We start from the raw sequence: 15,947 nt of genomic DNA, 5'->3' as shown, positions 1-15,947 counted from the left end.
GTTAGGGATACACCACAGCAGAATAGAGTGGCAGAGCGTATGAATCGAACATTACTGGAGAAAGTTCGATGTATGTTGTCCAATGCTGGGTTGGGCTAGCAATTTTGGGCTGAGGTTGTGACATATGCTGGTCATCTTGTTAATCATTTGCCATCATCTGCATTAGAAAGAAAAACTCCTATGGAGGTATGGTCTGGAAAATCGGCTACAGATTATGATTCCTTACATGTGTTTGGATCCACTGCATATTACCATGTGAAGGAATCAAAGTTAGATCTGAGGGCAAAGAAAGCTATCTTTATAGGAATCACTTCTGGAGTGAAGGGATTTTGTCTTTGGTGCTTAGACACAAAGAAAATGATCTGTAGCAGAGATGTTACCTTTGATGAATCTGCCACATTGAAAAAGGTAGCAGATAAAGATATTCAGACGAGCGATACTCCACAATAGGTGGAGTGTACTCCAAAACAGGTGGAGTTTGAGCAGATGGGGATTTGCCCAGTTAATAAGTCTAATTCTCTAGCCACAATGGAGGAATTAGAGGTTGAAGAGGTTCTGACCCAAGAACCGTTAAGTACACCAGAACCAGTTGCAGTTACAAGGCCACGGAGAAAAATTCGTAGACCTGCTCGATTTACTGATATGGTGGCCTACGCCCTTCCCGTTGTTGATGATATTCCTATCACTTATCAAGAAGCAATGCAAAGCTTAGAAAGTGATAAATGGAAAAGCGCCATGGATGAAGAAATGCAGTCTCTTCGGAAGAACAATACTTGGGAGTTGGCGCAATTACCGAAAGGTAAAAGGGCAATCGGATGCAAGTGGTATTCGCAAAGAAAGATGGATCTCCTAGCAAGAAGGATATTCGCTACAAGGCAAGATTGGTAACTAAAGGCTACGCTCAGAAGGAGGGAATTAACTACAATGATGTATTTTCCCCTGTTGTGAAGCATTCTTCCATTAGAATTTTGTTGGCCTTGGTAGCACCGTTGAATTTGGAGCTAGCTCAACTTGATGTTAAGACGGCTTTCTTGCATGGTGAGTTAGAAGAGGAGATCTATATGACTCAGCCTGAAGGATACACAGATGCTGGTGGTAGAAATTGGGTTTGCAAGCTGAACAAATCGCTATATGGATTGAAGCAATCCCCGAGGCAGTGGTACAAGCGATTTGATAGCTTTATGAGAAGACAGAAGTACACAAGAAGCAAATACGACAATTGTGTATATTTGCAGAAGCTGCATGACGGATCTTTCATTTATCTACTCTTGTATGTTGATGATATGTTAATCGTTTCGAAGAGCCAAAAAGAGATAGATAAGCTGAAGGCTCAGTTGAATCAAGAGTTCGAGACGAAAGATCTAGGTGAGGCCAAGAAGATTCTCGGTATGGAGATAAGTAGAGATAGACAGAGAGGCAAGCTTTGTTTGAATCAGAAGCAATATTTAAAAAAGGTATTACAATGTTTTGGTGTAAATGAAAACACAAAACATGTAAGTACCCCACTTGCTTCTCATTTGAAACTTAGTGCTCAATTATCTCCGAAGACTGAAGAAGAAAGAGAATATATGGCAAAAGTCCCATATGCTAATGCAGTTGGGAGTTTGATGTATGCGATGGTGTGTACGCGGCCTGACATTTCACAAGCTGTTGGAGTTGTGAGCAGGTATATGCATGATCCTGGAAAAGGACATTGGCAAGCTATGAAATGGATTCTACGGTATCTTCAAAAAACCGTAGATGTTGGTTTAATTTTTGAACAGGATGAAGCACTTGGTCAGGTTTGTAGTTGGATATGTTGATTCCGACTTTCTTTGGTGATTTAGATAAACGTCGTTGAACTACGGGGTATCTGTTTACTCTTGCGAAAGCCCCAGTGAGTTGGAAGTCTACCTTACAGTCTACAGTAGCTGTGTCTACTACAGAGGCAGAATATATGGAAGTTACAGAAGCTGTTAAGGAGGCTATTTGGCTTAATGGATTGTTGAAAGACTTGGGAATTGTTCAAAGTCACATTAGTCTATATTGTGACAGTCAGAGTGCTATTCATTTAGCGAAAAATCAAGTCTATCATTCAAGAACCAAGCATATCAACGTAAGATATCACTTTGTGCGGGAAGTCTTTGAAAAAGGAAAAATTCTACTTCAGAAGATTCCGACAGCAGATAATCTCGCAGATATGATGACCAAGGTGGTAACAACAATCAAGTTTAATCATTGTTTGAACTTGATTAACATCCTGAGAATTTGAGCACCTTCAGGTGTATGGTGCTCGAGAGCACATTTGTAGGCACTACAAAAGATAGCTTTATCGAATTTGGGGAGTTGAAGGAAGTGTGTGAAGATGTGATTATCCTAATCAAATCTTCAAGGTGGAGATTGTTAACATTAATGGAAGACAATTAATAATGGTTGCCATTAACATTAATGGGAGACAATCAATAATGACAACCACCAACTTTGGAAAAGTGGCATGGGATAATTTTTTTTGGTCCTTGAGATAATGGGTTATTTATTGTTTGGTCCTTGAACCTCAACTATAAATAGGCCTTCTCATTTCTCATTTCAATTTATCCCAACCAATCTTTCTCTATTAGTTTTCTCTCTTCTCCCATTTGAGAATTCTTAAGGAATTCTATTTGTTTGTAATATTTTGGAAATAGTAAAGTTATCATCTGGTGTTAGTGCCCGAGGATGTAGGTATAATTTACCGAACCTCGTTAAAACTCTTGTGTTCTTTTTGTCCTATTTTTCTTTCAATATTTGAGGGTATAATAGTAGTATTTAATTGTGCTATTAAATTACTATAGAAGGGATATTCTGACTAAGGAAAGACTTGGTATTTAAGAGATCCATGTGATCCACTTCTCTTCCCTGGGAATTGAACTTTGTGTGATTTTTTAGTACAATAAATTACACGCTTCCGACCCTATTGGAACAACAAGAGTTTGGTTGGATTTTATCGTTATTTTATTGGTTTTATTTAGGTCTGATTAGCTCGAAGTATTGATTTTGTTTTGGACTATAAGTATGGTCAATTTGATGTTAGATACTCTGTTAAGGATGCATGTTGAAATGGAAAATGTTTGAGCATGAATTTTGCCCTGTTTTTCTGTATTTTCGTCCATTTGTACATAGGTATCAATATTTAGGGTATAAGTATCGATACCTTTGTGTTGGAATGATCGTGCAGGAAAATAGTAGCTCGATTTGGTATCAATACCACGAGTATCAATACTTGGGGTAAATATATTGATACTTGTGCCTGAATATCGATAAAATGTTTGGATTCAAGATTTGACAAAATTTTAATTTGGTATTGTTTTTCTTGTTAGTCTCGATACTCATTTTACAAAATATCGATACCTTATCTTGCGTATCGATACCGACATTGATTTCTTTGAAAATTTGCTCAATGGTCCTTAAGCACATATTAAACTGTTTCTGAGGTCGTATGATATTTATTTAACCACGAACACCTCTGTAAATGTTATAAATGTTTGTAAAATTGTAATTTATGGGAACTTTGAGACATATTCTCAATAGGTAAAGGTGGAGAGTTGAATAATCCATGAGACCTTTAAAATGGTATATCATATGCTCAAAATGGTTGAGTGATGAATGAGAAATTGATGCTCAAAGTAAGCTACATGGAAATATTTGTTGAGGAAAAGAAAAACTTAGAACCTTGTGTGAAAAAAAAAAGCTACATTTGTTAAATACAACCAAGTGTGAGATGCGTTTATATATGGGAACCCTATTAAAGGGTGATTGAATGATTAAGCTTGGAACCTTATCTCGCGTGCAGAGGGTACAGTTCCAAACTAGTCAGGGTTGGGGTACACCCACACGACGTGGGCGATGCAAAATTTTAAGTCTGGTTGGGCCCAGAATTGTCCTACGGATATTTTAGCCCAATACGAAATTTATTTTTCCTCCGCAAATAGATACAAAATCTGATATTAAAGGACATATATATCCTGATTTATTTGATTCTAATCAATTTAATTTGATTTTAATCAAATTGATTCAATTGCCTCTTTAATCTCCTTATACAAAGATATTTACAAAAATTCCTCCACTTTGAATGCCTATAAAAGGCTAAGACTTCTTCAGAATTTTTTGCTCAAATTTTCACTTTCACACCGAGATTATTTTCTCTCAAAATTCTTCTTTTCCTCTCCATATTTTTCCAACGTTTTGTAGATAGAAAAAGGCAACGTTCGATCATTGATCGCTACAGAGGTGCTACTATTTTGATCATTGTGTTGTTATATCTTGGGAGACATTCGACTAACGTTTTTCCAAGTACTGTAGGGGCAAATGAATCTGTCTTAAAGAAACTATGTTAAGCATACCTCTACGTTTAGTAAATCTCTATTCTTCCTTTTGATTTTAACTTTTTGTTACGGTGTTTATTATTTTACATATTTGGCAATTTAAATATAAATCATTCTATTTATATTTTATTTTATATATAAATATGTGTTTATTTATGTTTAAATATTTTGTTCGCGAATGTATTTTGTCCAACAATAAATTTGTAGCACCCCAAACCCAGCCCAGAAGTTATGGCCAGATCCTGCATGCCACATCAAAAACGTAAAAAAAAAAAATTTCCATTCTAAGTCCAGAAAATCGTACTTGATATTCAAAAGATTAATTCATTAAGGGTTAAAGTGAATGGAAGTTGTGCACCAGGTAGGAAACCGGAAAAGAGGAGGTGAGTCTATCAGACTACTTAAGTACCAAGCTCCCTTCGGATCCAATCCTAGACATGCACACCGCCATTGCCACACCTTAACGTCATGTATATTTCTAGGAAACCGATTTGATTAAGTCATTTTTAGGAAAAGTGATTAATTTTATAAAATACTTTCATTGCGGAAGCTTTGCTTGTTGTCGTGTTATTTTGAAATCAATTGTTGTTTTTTTTGAAAACGCTCCCTAAAGCTATCCAATTTCAACAGTTAAAATAAGTAATACATATCTTAGTAATACATATTAAAACCATCAAAAATAATTAAGCGGCCTTATTACATTTAAAAACCCAAAACTTCAAACGTAAATAAAAGGATGTCCAGTTCACCAGAAGAAAATCAAACTTTCAGAACGGGTGGCCACTCCGAATTCCCTCACAGCTCCAAGCCCACTATGGTTGGGGATTACCTGCGTGGATGAAAATAAAAGGGGTGAGTTTGGGGAAACTCAGTGTGTAAATTAACCCAACCATAGCCTATATCAGCTCAAACCACAGAAATAGAATAAGTTGGCCTTAGCCTGCAATGTAATCTGAATAAAGCCCATAGGCCCATAGCGTAACGTAATGATATTACATGTTTATGCGAAACCCAACCATATCCAACCGTATACACCCCCATACCAACCTTACACCGTGTGGGGAGACAACTCGACCCACCCAACCGCTACACACCACAGAATTTACAGCATGACTGCCAGAACAGATAATGTGACAGAGTCACCAGATACAGATAATCGTGGCAGAGCCACCAGAACAGATATATGTGGCAGAGCCACCAGATCAGATATTTGTGGAAGAGCCACCAGATCAGATATTTGTGGCATAGCCACCAGAACGCTTCCTCCATAATATAACCCATGTCCCCATGCAATGATATATAATCATGGCAAACATCATACGTAATCGATCGTCATGCTTTTCACTCAAAATTAACCCTAGGGGTATAACGGTAATTTTGCACCTAGGGGTATAACGGTAATTTTCCATACATAGGGGTATTATAGTAATTTAGCTACTTTTAGGGTTTTCATGCATATCCTAACTATTTACGTACTATCAGAACACTTACCGCGCATACTTACTGAATTGGGCCCGTTGGCCCATGAACCCGATCTTTGGCCCATTAAGCCCAAATTATCAAAATGTACGAAATTGCGTGTACTGCAGTTTATTACTTTAGATTACCAAATATACAAACCCAACTATCTTACGAGCATTCGTACACTCGCAAATTCCCAAAATACTGACTTTTCGGCATTTCGGCTTTTCGGCTTTTGCCAATCTAGTCTATGAGAGGGTGTCGCTTACACACTGCTTATGACGATATGTCGATTTAGATCCACACACGAACCGCTTACAATTGGATTACTAACACGTTAATCTAACTATTCAAATACGAACTATGTATTAACCCCTTACAAGATTCGGCCAACCACACCTACAGATCATAGTAAGCTTATAAGAAATCAATAAGCAACTCATTAACAACTTTTTGTTAATGTTTACCACATAATCATAATTTCACTGCAAGTTGTCTTCCTGAGCAACAGTCACTAAATCATTTATAACTGGAGCTACGAAACTCCAAATAAAGTTCCGTTAATTTTCCCTAAAAATAGACTCATATATCTTCTATCCATAAAATTTTCAGAATTTTTGGTTTAGCCAATCAATACCAGAATTTTCTCAAAGTTTCCCATGTTTCACTGTTTGACTAATCTGACCACCCTTCATTACGAATCAAATTTCTCATTGTACAGAATTCAAAATATGTTCTTGTTTATTTCATTAGAAACTAGACTCAATAAACTTTAATTACATAATTTATTCAGCTTCTAATTCTTCTCCCACAATTTATGGTGATTTTCCAAAGTCACGTTACTGCTGCTGTCCCAAGCAGTTTTATTACCAAATCACTCTTTCACACATACCTTGCATGCATGTTATTTAAACATGTATATCACCAATCAATCATCACATATCTATGATTTTACTTAAGTATAATCTTCATTTCATCATTTTAAAGCACAACATGTTAGCTGATTTTTCCCTTTAATATCTAAGGCACATGCATGCTCATTTGTTTGGCTCAACTTCACCTATCTTCTATTTTTCATCAAAAGAACATGAAAAAACAACCATTTCCTTCATTTTAATTCATGACTAAATGCTCACAACACAACTAAAAATCAAAATATACTTCAAGAGTTAAGGTAGAATCAAGAAGAACTCATGAACGTCAAAATAGAAGCAAGGTACCAAGAACTTACCTTCAATTTTCCTCCTCCTAATGACCGAATACTCAAGAGCTTTCTCCTCTCCTTTCTCTTCTCTAACTTCAGCTATGATGAACAAAGATGGACAAAACTTTGTTCTTTTCACCCCTTTTTCTTTTAATAAAACTTCATATTTCATCCATTTAATTCTTTAATACAAAAGACATGAAATTCTTATCATGAAACATTTACCTAACCCATTATCATAGAACATTTACCTAACCCATTATCAGGGAACATTTACCTAACCTATTATCATGGAACATTTACCTAACCTATTATCAATTTGTAACAATTTGTACCATAAATTATGGATATCAAGTGTACATTTTGTCTACAACAACATGATGGCTGGCCACTTCATGTAAAATAGGAGGTTTGTCATGCAAATCCTCCTATTTTGCACTCCTATTTATTTGGCCACTTCAATTTAGCCTATAGCATTTTCAAACATTTTCACATAGGTCATATTTCATAATTTCACCCCCTTTTTGTTATGGAACAAAAATTAACTAAAATTGCCGGGTTCTATCTTAAGCTTGGGCTTTCTAGAGGCCCACTAACATAATTAAACCTATGCCAACATTTACAGGATTCCCGAAAATTGGGGCGTTACAACTCTACCCTTCTTAAAGAAATTTCGTCCTCGAAATATACCTAATCCAAACAGATGAGGGTATTGCTGTTGCATCGTCTCTTCTGGCTCCCAAACTCAGAAGTTTCCCCTTCCTTAACTTGTTGAAAACGAGCGACCAAAGACTCATCGTTCAACTGTTTTTCCTTAATCTGATCCACCCAGGTTGGCCTCACTTGCAACTCAGCCAACAAACTTCCATCATCATACAGACTCAGACGAGGAAACATTGCTCTCAGATTAGATACAGTTCTACGACTTAGAGCATCGGCTACCACATTAGCCTTGCCTGGGTGATACTCGATCGAACAGTCATAATCCTTAAGCAACTCAATCCATCTCCTTTGCCTAAGGTTCAGCTCCTTCTGAGTCAACAAATACTTGAGACTCTTATGGTCAGTGTATATAATACACATTTCTCCGCACAAGTAATGTCTCCAAATCTTAAGTGCAAATATCACTGCTGCCAACTCTAAATCATGAGTCAAATAGTTTCCCTCATGAGGCTTAAGCTATCGTGATGCATATGCAACCACCTTACAAACATGAAACTATGTGTGCATGTGATAAAATTTCGATAATAATGTAGCGTCCTGTAACTCGGGTTTGGTGACCGGATCGAGTGAGAGGTGTTACATTAACCGTCCAATGGCTTGAATAAAATCTTAAATTTATTCATAAAATTATAATAATTTAAGAAATTAAATTTTATTTCATATTAATTTATCATATAAATTCAGTTTTCTAAATTTAATTATGATAACTTATTTGTTTATATGATTTATTTTTGAGGAATTGATTACCTTTGAGATCTGAAACTAAAATTCCACAAAATAGTTGTGATATATATATATATATATATATAATCACAATCTGCTTTCTTATGCATTACTCACAATCTGTGATTCATTTTTTCCATCATGAAGAAATTGAAAAAGTTAAACCAGGGTTTTTAAAGTAAAGAGATAAAAGAAAAGAAAAAAACCATTTTGGTTTTAATTATAGTTACTTTGGGAAGATTATATTCACTAATATAATAAAAACAAAGGTTACTTTATTACGATATCTTGACACTGTTTAAGAATGTGAAAATGGGATGATTAAAATGTTAAAGAATTCAAACACTGTAATCTCATTCAAGAATGTAACAATTCAAACTATAATGTAAGATTCAACTAACCAAACATCCCCGAGTGTAATTAGAGCAACTAACTACAGAATAAAAGTTGGATTAATTACGCAGGTTACAAACAATTACATTCAAATCCAATTTTTCTATGACTTTTCACACGCCCATACATGATTTAAGTTTAAAATATTATTTTTATGTGATAATAATAGTGTTTTAATTGTATAGCATAGATATTTTTAAAAAGGCATATATTTTATTTTGAACATATAGTTGTATATTATTTTTCTATTTAAGTGATCTGAATTTTTTTATTGAAGAGAGATAGATTAACATACTTTTTAACCTACTAAATTAAATAGTATTTATTATAAATTATTTATATTTATTTTAATTAAATTGAATAGCGCTTATAATTAATTGATGATGACAATGAGTATATGTTTGATGTTAGATAGGGAATAATCTAACAATTATGGCATCACTACAACAAAACAAGTTTTTAGCGGCGTTTGGACAAAAAACGCTGCTATAGATTGTGGTGCTTTTTGAAAAAATGTCATTATAGATTGAGCATTAGCAGCGTTTTTCGCTTGAGCATTAGCGGCGCTTTTCAAAAAGAGCCGCTATAGGTCGACTATTAGCGGCGCTTTTCAAAAAAAGGAGCAAAAAAAGTAAACACAATGCCGTCGTTTTATATTAGAGTAATTGGGTAAAATTGCATGTAGTGTTAATTTTTCTTGCTAATAGTAATAGGTGTTATGGAATACTTTCTCGAACTAACATTCCACATATGATGATTCGATTTTAAATTTTGTTACTTATTTAAAGAATTTTTTCTCAAGTGTTATTGATAATTTTTATAAAAAGTAATATTATTTTTTAATTTAAAAGTTATATGTAGTTGTGTAATTACAATTTATTCTATCAAACATGACATAGAGAATTATGATGTAATTACACTCTATCAACTAAGCATGTATAGAAAATTATAATTCCTTAAAATTGCAAAGGGTGTAATTACTTCCTTAGTGATTATGCTTTTATCCAATTACTACTTTATGGTGTCCAAAGCATCCCTAATGTAACACATTTGTCTAATACTTTCTATTAATATGATGCATAAGTTGGAGAATTTGTGCTCCAAGCAAATTCCTAAAAAAGAGAGGTGGGTCACAATATACGGTTTTAAGTACCAAGTTTTTCCTAGACGGAATCACTCTCAAACATGTATTCATTCTTGTTTAACTTCAAGGAAATGTAGAAAATATAAAAGCTAAAGTTTAGACGTGTTGGACATTGTCCTTAGGAAATTTTGTTCATAGTGTATCCTCAATGTTCAAAAAGCTATTTTGTTACAAGAAAAATAGGGAGGAACAACAAAACCTAAAGAAAATACTTAGGAACGAGAGAGAAAGAAAATATCTCAAGTGCTTGCAGGATATGGTTTTAAATCAAAATAAAGAGTTCCAATTTTGTGTGCAAATGGATCAGAAGCAAGAGATTTCTTTCTTTTTAGAAGCAAAAGATTAAATGAGTTAGATATAAAGTATGTTCTTCTACTCGTCAATGAATACTAATCTACCGTATCAATCGTCGAATTGTCGCTTCGGCTTGCTAACTGAACTTTAAAAAAAGAAAATCTTAACTGTCCAATGACTATTTTATAATTTTTTAAAATTAAATAACTAAAATATAAACTTATTAATAATTCAATGACCTTTAATGTAGTTTATCCAAAAATAAAATAAGTACTCAAAGCAATTTTTTTTAAAAAATAGTAAAATAATTACGTCGCCTGAGAGATTCGAACTCTCGCGGGAAAATCCCATGTACTTAGCAGGCACACGCCTTAACCACTCGGCCAAAGCGACCTTCACATCTCGTTAATGAATGTTAAGTTAAGAAATATATCGAGATGCCTCGTCGAAAATGCAAAGGTTGTGGAGCAAAAGAAGTTTATGCAATCTGCTCCTACAGAAAGTGTTTCAAAGAATCGCTTCTAATGGGGATAAAATCGATGAGGCGGAAGAAGAGAAGCCAAGGAACAGAGGAGGAGGACGAATCGGACAGAAGGCAGAGGAATTGAGTAAGGAAGAGGAAGCGGCTAAATTAAAGGAGCAACGCCGGCTGGAGGAGATAGCTAAAGCTAAGAAAGCACTAGAAAGGAAGAGGCGAAAGGCGGAGAAGGCCGAAGCTCAAGAGGCTAAACGAGCTGCGAATGAAGCCGTAGCTAAACCACCATAAAACTCCCGGCTCTGCCAACATAGGGAGAGAACCTCAACAGAGGAGATCAAGCACGAATCGTCAAGAAGGATCCATCAACACCAACACCCGCCCGACGTCATGCCGGTGGGGGCACCTCATCTGGGTTGACAAAATTTAGCGTCGCTGAGAGATTCGAACTCTCGCGGGAAAATCCCATGTACTTAGCAGGCACACGCCTTAACCACTCGGCCAAAGCGACACTGATAGATCAAGTGAAATTAAGATTAGAATAATAAATAATTTTAGATGCTGTCCAAGCTAAATAGCTGAAGCTATACCAATAATTGGGAAAAAGGCAGTCCACCTCGGGGTTGGAGGATGGGGCCGAGGTCGGGATGAGAGCAGGACCGTATTTAGGGTCATGCGTAATCTCGGGTTTAGTCTTTGTTTAGCATTTAAAAATAAATTTCAGATTATTTAATATTATTTTAGCATTTATCTTATAGTTGAATATGTTGGTCCATCAATAAGACAATTCACTGGCTTTCGCATGTAATCTCATTACATTACAGTTACACTGAATAATCTATTTTATCATCTTTATTTTTAGATGTTTTGAATGATAATATTGTTCCAGGTTTTGATCCTTTTACTTCAGCTTCAATGCCGTAGAAACTGAAAAAGAAAAAAAAAACCTTGAAACTGACACCTAAAGAAGCCGATCGGGCCTTGACTTTATCATCTCACTGTAGAAATCCGTCAGTTTGGCATTTGAGAGGGTGACATTTAGCCCTCGGTTTCGGGAGGTCTTGTTATGGCTGAAAAACTAATCATTACGATCACATCATTGTTGAGTTGTGCATTGGCTGTGCATGCATTGAATCAATATATTACTGTGTTGTGCATCGGTGGTGCATGCATTGAATCAAATGAAATTAACAAGTTTGATATTACTATATAAATAAAATTATTTCTAAATTATATTATTGTAAAGAAATTTGAATGCCTATGATACACATATTATATTATTTGTTTATTTGTTTAAATTTATATTTTGGTCACATATGTTTCAATTATTAAAATCTAATCATTAATATTATCGATTTATAACACTTTGAACATTGTGTATTATCTTCCATTAAAAGTGTAAAAAAAATCACATGTGACTCACTAAATGTTGGGCCAAGTTATTGAGAAATTATTGTGTGGACCATTCTGACCACGTCATTCATTGTCCATTTCCAATTATTTAAGAACATATCAATAATTTTTTTCCATATTATTAATATATAATTTTAGTAATTTTTTTATTTTGAATCTTGAAAAACCCTAAACCTCGAACTTGAACACTAAACATTGAATCCTAAACCATAAATATCAAATCCTAACCTCTAAACCTTAAACCTCGAATCTCAAACCTGAACCCTTAAACCCTTCGAACTTCAAACCTTAAACCTCAAACTTGAATTTTGAACCTCAAATCTTGAATTTAGGGTTCGAGGTTCAAGATTCAAGGTTAAAGTTTTGAGTTCGAATTCGAGGTTTAAAGTTTGAGATTGTGATTTGGGGTTCAAGAGTTCAGGATAAAAAATTACCAAAATTATGTATCAATTATATGAAAAAAATTATTGAAATATCATTAAATAATTAGAAAAGAACATGGATGATGTGGTAGAAAAGATCCCTAAAATAATTTCTCCCTCTTATTAATTTTTATTTTTTTTTCTCTCTCAAAAGGTGCGGCCTTCAAATTCTTGCCCATTAAAATTTTCCATTGATTTCATTTCAAAGTTGAGTTTGAATAGCTTCCCTCTATCATCGATCTTTGGAAAAAAAGGCTTTCTTTGTAACACCCTTAACCCGTATCCATCACCAGAATAGGGTTACAAGGCATTACCGATCAATTTACAGCACACAACACATATTTCTCATTCATGAATCCATTATCATATAAACATCGATCAAACATAATCACATTGTCCCTTATAAGGCTTTACGAGACCTTAAAATATGCTTGGAAGAGGTTCGGGACTAAACTGATAACATTTTGAAAACTTTGGGAAACTTATAAAATTTTCATGCATACAAGGTTCACACCCCATGTGAACAGGTCATGTCCTCACACGGCCTCCAGACATGCTCGTGTCACATGTCGTATGGAAACAAAGCATACATACTGACTTGCATCATAAGGCCGGAGACACGTCCGTGTGCCATGGTCGAATGAAATCAGGAGGGTATACTAACTTGAGTCACACGGCCGACCATACACCCATGTGCCAGCCTGTGTGCCACACATGACCAATAGACAAGCCTGTGTGTCTAAGCCGTGTAACTCACTGACTTGTTTTAACTAAGTTACAATAGGCACACGGTCGAGTCACATGCTAGTGTGCTCAACTATGTGGGGTGAAATTAGGCTTGGTTTAAGCCACATTTCTCACCCTTCTCAAGTTTACCTAAACCACATCATTTTATACAATTTCAATACATTTATAGGCAGCCAAAACTTACTATTTCATATACATTTAATGCCATTTATAAACCATCCATTCCACTACTAAAAATCATAACCCAAAAACATACCAAATCAACATGTCATAACCTTAAATTTCACCTAACTTCTATATGCATTTTCTCACCATCTTATCAACTATTTCATGCCTCAAACATACCAATTCATCATCTTAAAACCAAGCCACAACATGCCATTTTTCAAGCAATAATACACCAATTGACAACTAGCTAATTGACAACTAGCTAACCATCACAACAACTATACCAAACATGCCAAAACACAAGGCCATTTATACATCATATATCACTTACCAAACTCATAAATTAAGCCAACCTAAATGGCCAAATAGACAGCAACATTTACATCATTCATAAGCCAACTCTCATGGCTAATTTCATAACTCAAAACATAACACCATAACACTAGTCTATACATGCCATATACCATATTTACATAGCATCAAAAGTACCAACAAGTTGATCGATAGTGTAGTGACGATGTTTCCTGATGATCCCCGAGTGCAAGCTAGCTTCGATTATCTATAAAGCAGGGAAAGAACACACAAAGTAAGCTTTAAAAGCTTAGTATGCCATACACAAATAAAGTTTCATCAAAGAACAACATCATTTCCATCAAATATACCATTTATGAATAAGCACATAAATTTTCAAACCTTTCCATACATATACATATACAAGAACTTATGTAAATTCATCAAATACTTCCTTTTTCAATACTCATATGAATCTCATACGTACCTATATCACTTAATTCAATCACACATTCTTTCTCGTCTTGACTTTGCCCATTGAACCTTTTGGAATCGCTAAGGATACTCGAAAATCACATATAGCTCGTACAATGCCATATCCCAGATATGGTCTTACATGTTTTCACATACCGATGCCAATAGCCTAGCTATGGTCTTACAGAAATCACATAATGATGTCAATGTCCTAGACATGGTCTTACATGTAATCACATAAAGATGCCAGTGCCTTAGACATGGTCTTACACATAATCACATAACGATGCCAATGTCCAAGACATGGTCTTACACGTAATCACATCTCGATAATCCTAATGCCATGACATTTATATCCTATACCATTCCTAAGGTTCGTATGGGACTTTCGGATATTGCAACACTGTCAATTCTTGCTCGTACTTGATCATTCGACATTCAAAGTAGTTCAATGACAAAGAAACATATATAATTCAATTTTAAGATACTTATTTGCATATGAACTTACCTCAAATTTGGGATAGACGAGCCGGATCGACTATTCGATAACCTTTGATTTTCCTCGATCTAAATATGATTTCTTTCTTTCTTGATCTATATACATTCAAAATTAACTCATTTATTTATCAATTCATTCAATTCAGTCCACAAACACATATTTGGGCATTTTTACACTTTAACCCTAAATTTCTACATTTTTACAATTTAGTCCCTAATTCACAAATACATAAAATTCATGAAATTTCATTAAACCCAAGCCTAGCCAAATTTCATATAGGTCCCTACAGCCCAAAAATTTTATTTATTTCACATTTCAACCCCTCAATTTACATATTTCACAATTTAATCCCTAATAGACATTTTTACTAAAAATCACTTAATAAAACTTATGTAACTATCAACTAATATTCATTTTTCATCATAAAACATTGAAAAGCTCAAGCATTAATCAATGGAACTTCACAAAATCATTAAAAAATTCAAAAATTACTACACGGGCTAGCTAGAATACGAAGCAACGATTACAAAAATATAGAAAGCATAAAAATCGAGTCAAAATAGATTTACAATTTAGCTTACAAGTGCCGAATACCTCAAACCCTAAAATGGTTTCTCCAAAATTCAAATTTCGACAATTGAAGAAGATGGAAGCAATTAAAATTTGTTTGGTTTATTATAATTAACCTTTATTAATAATTTATATTTTTAACCTTAATAAACTTTAATAACTACTCCAAATGCAAGCCACTAACTTTCACTATCTTATAAATGGGTTAATAACCACATAAGGACCTTAAATTTAAGTTTCTATAGCTATTTAATACCTTTAGCTAATAGAACACTACTTTTGTACTTTACGCGATTTAGTCCTTTTTACCGAATTAAGCATTTAAACGGTAAAATTTCTTTACGAAACTTTCACGTAATCAATCTATCATGCTGTAGAACTTATTAAAATAATAAAATAAATATTTTGACATCAGATTTGTGGTCCCGAAATCACTATTCTGATTTGACCCAAAAACGGGCTATTACATTCTTTCTGGCGACAAAATCTAATTTTTAAACGAATTTATCGATTTTTCAATAGAGACCCATCATCATCTACAAGAAAGGCCTGCCCTTATCGATATAGCAAATAATTCGCCCATCGTCGGGCTTGCAATGGAGAGCC

General features: G+C 34.6%; 1 long non-coding RNA gene and 2 other non-coding genes across 3 annotated transcripts; all 3 read right to left on the bottom strand.

Moving 5' to 3' along the window:
- Nucleotides 1-5,020: 5,020 nt before the first annotated feature.
- Nucleotides 5,021-7,199, bottom strand: LOC128293346 (uncharacterized). Its single transcript, XR_008283528.1, has 2 exons — nucleotides 7,033-7,199; nucleotides 5,021-5,169 (listed from the first exon to the last, which is right to left on the bottom strand). It is a non-coding gene; the product is annotated as an uncharacterized LOC128293346 (long non-coding RNA).
- Nucleotides 7,200-10,593: 3,394 nt separating this feature from the next.
- TRNAS-GCU (transfer RNA serine (anticodon GCU)) lies at nucleotides 10,594-10,675 on the bottom strand. The gene has a single exon. It is a non-coding gene; the product is annotated as a tRNA-Ser (tRNA).
- Nucleotides 10,676-11,187: 512 nt separating this feature from the next.
- TRNAS-GCU (transfer RNA serine (anticodon GCU)) lies at nucleotides 11,188-11,268 on the bottom strand. The gene has a single exon. It is a non-coding gene; the product is annotated as a tRNA-Ser (tRNA).
- Nucleotides 11,269-15,947: the final 4,679 nt, after the last annotated feature.

Source organism: Gossypium arboreum, chromosome 5, assembly GCF_025698485.1.
Source record: "Gossypium arboreum isolate Shixiya-1 chromosome 5, ASM2569848v2, whole genome shotgun sequence".
NCBI lineage: Eukaryota > Viridiplantae > Streptophyta > Magnoliopsida > Malvales > Malvaceae > Gossypium > Gossypium arboreum.
This window is presented reverse-complemented; position numbering and strand designations above follow the sequence as displayed.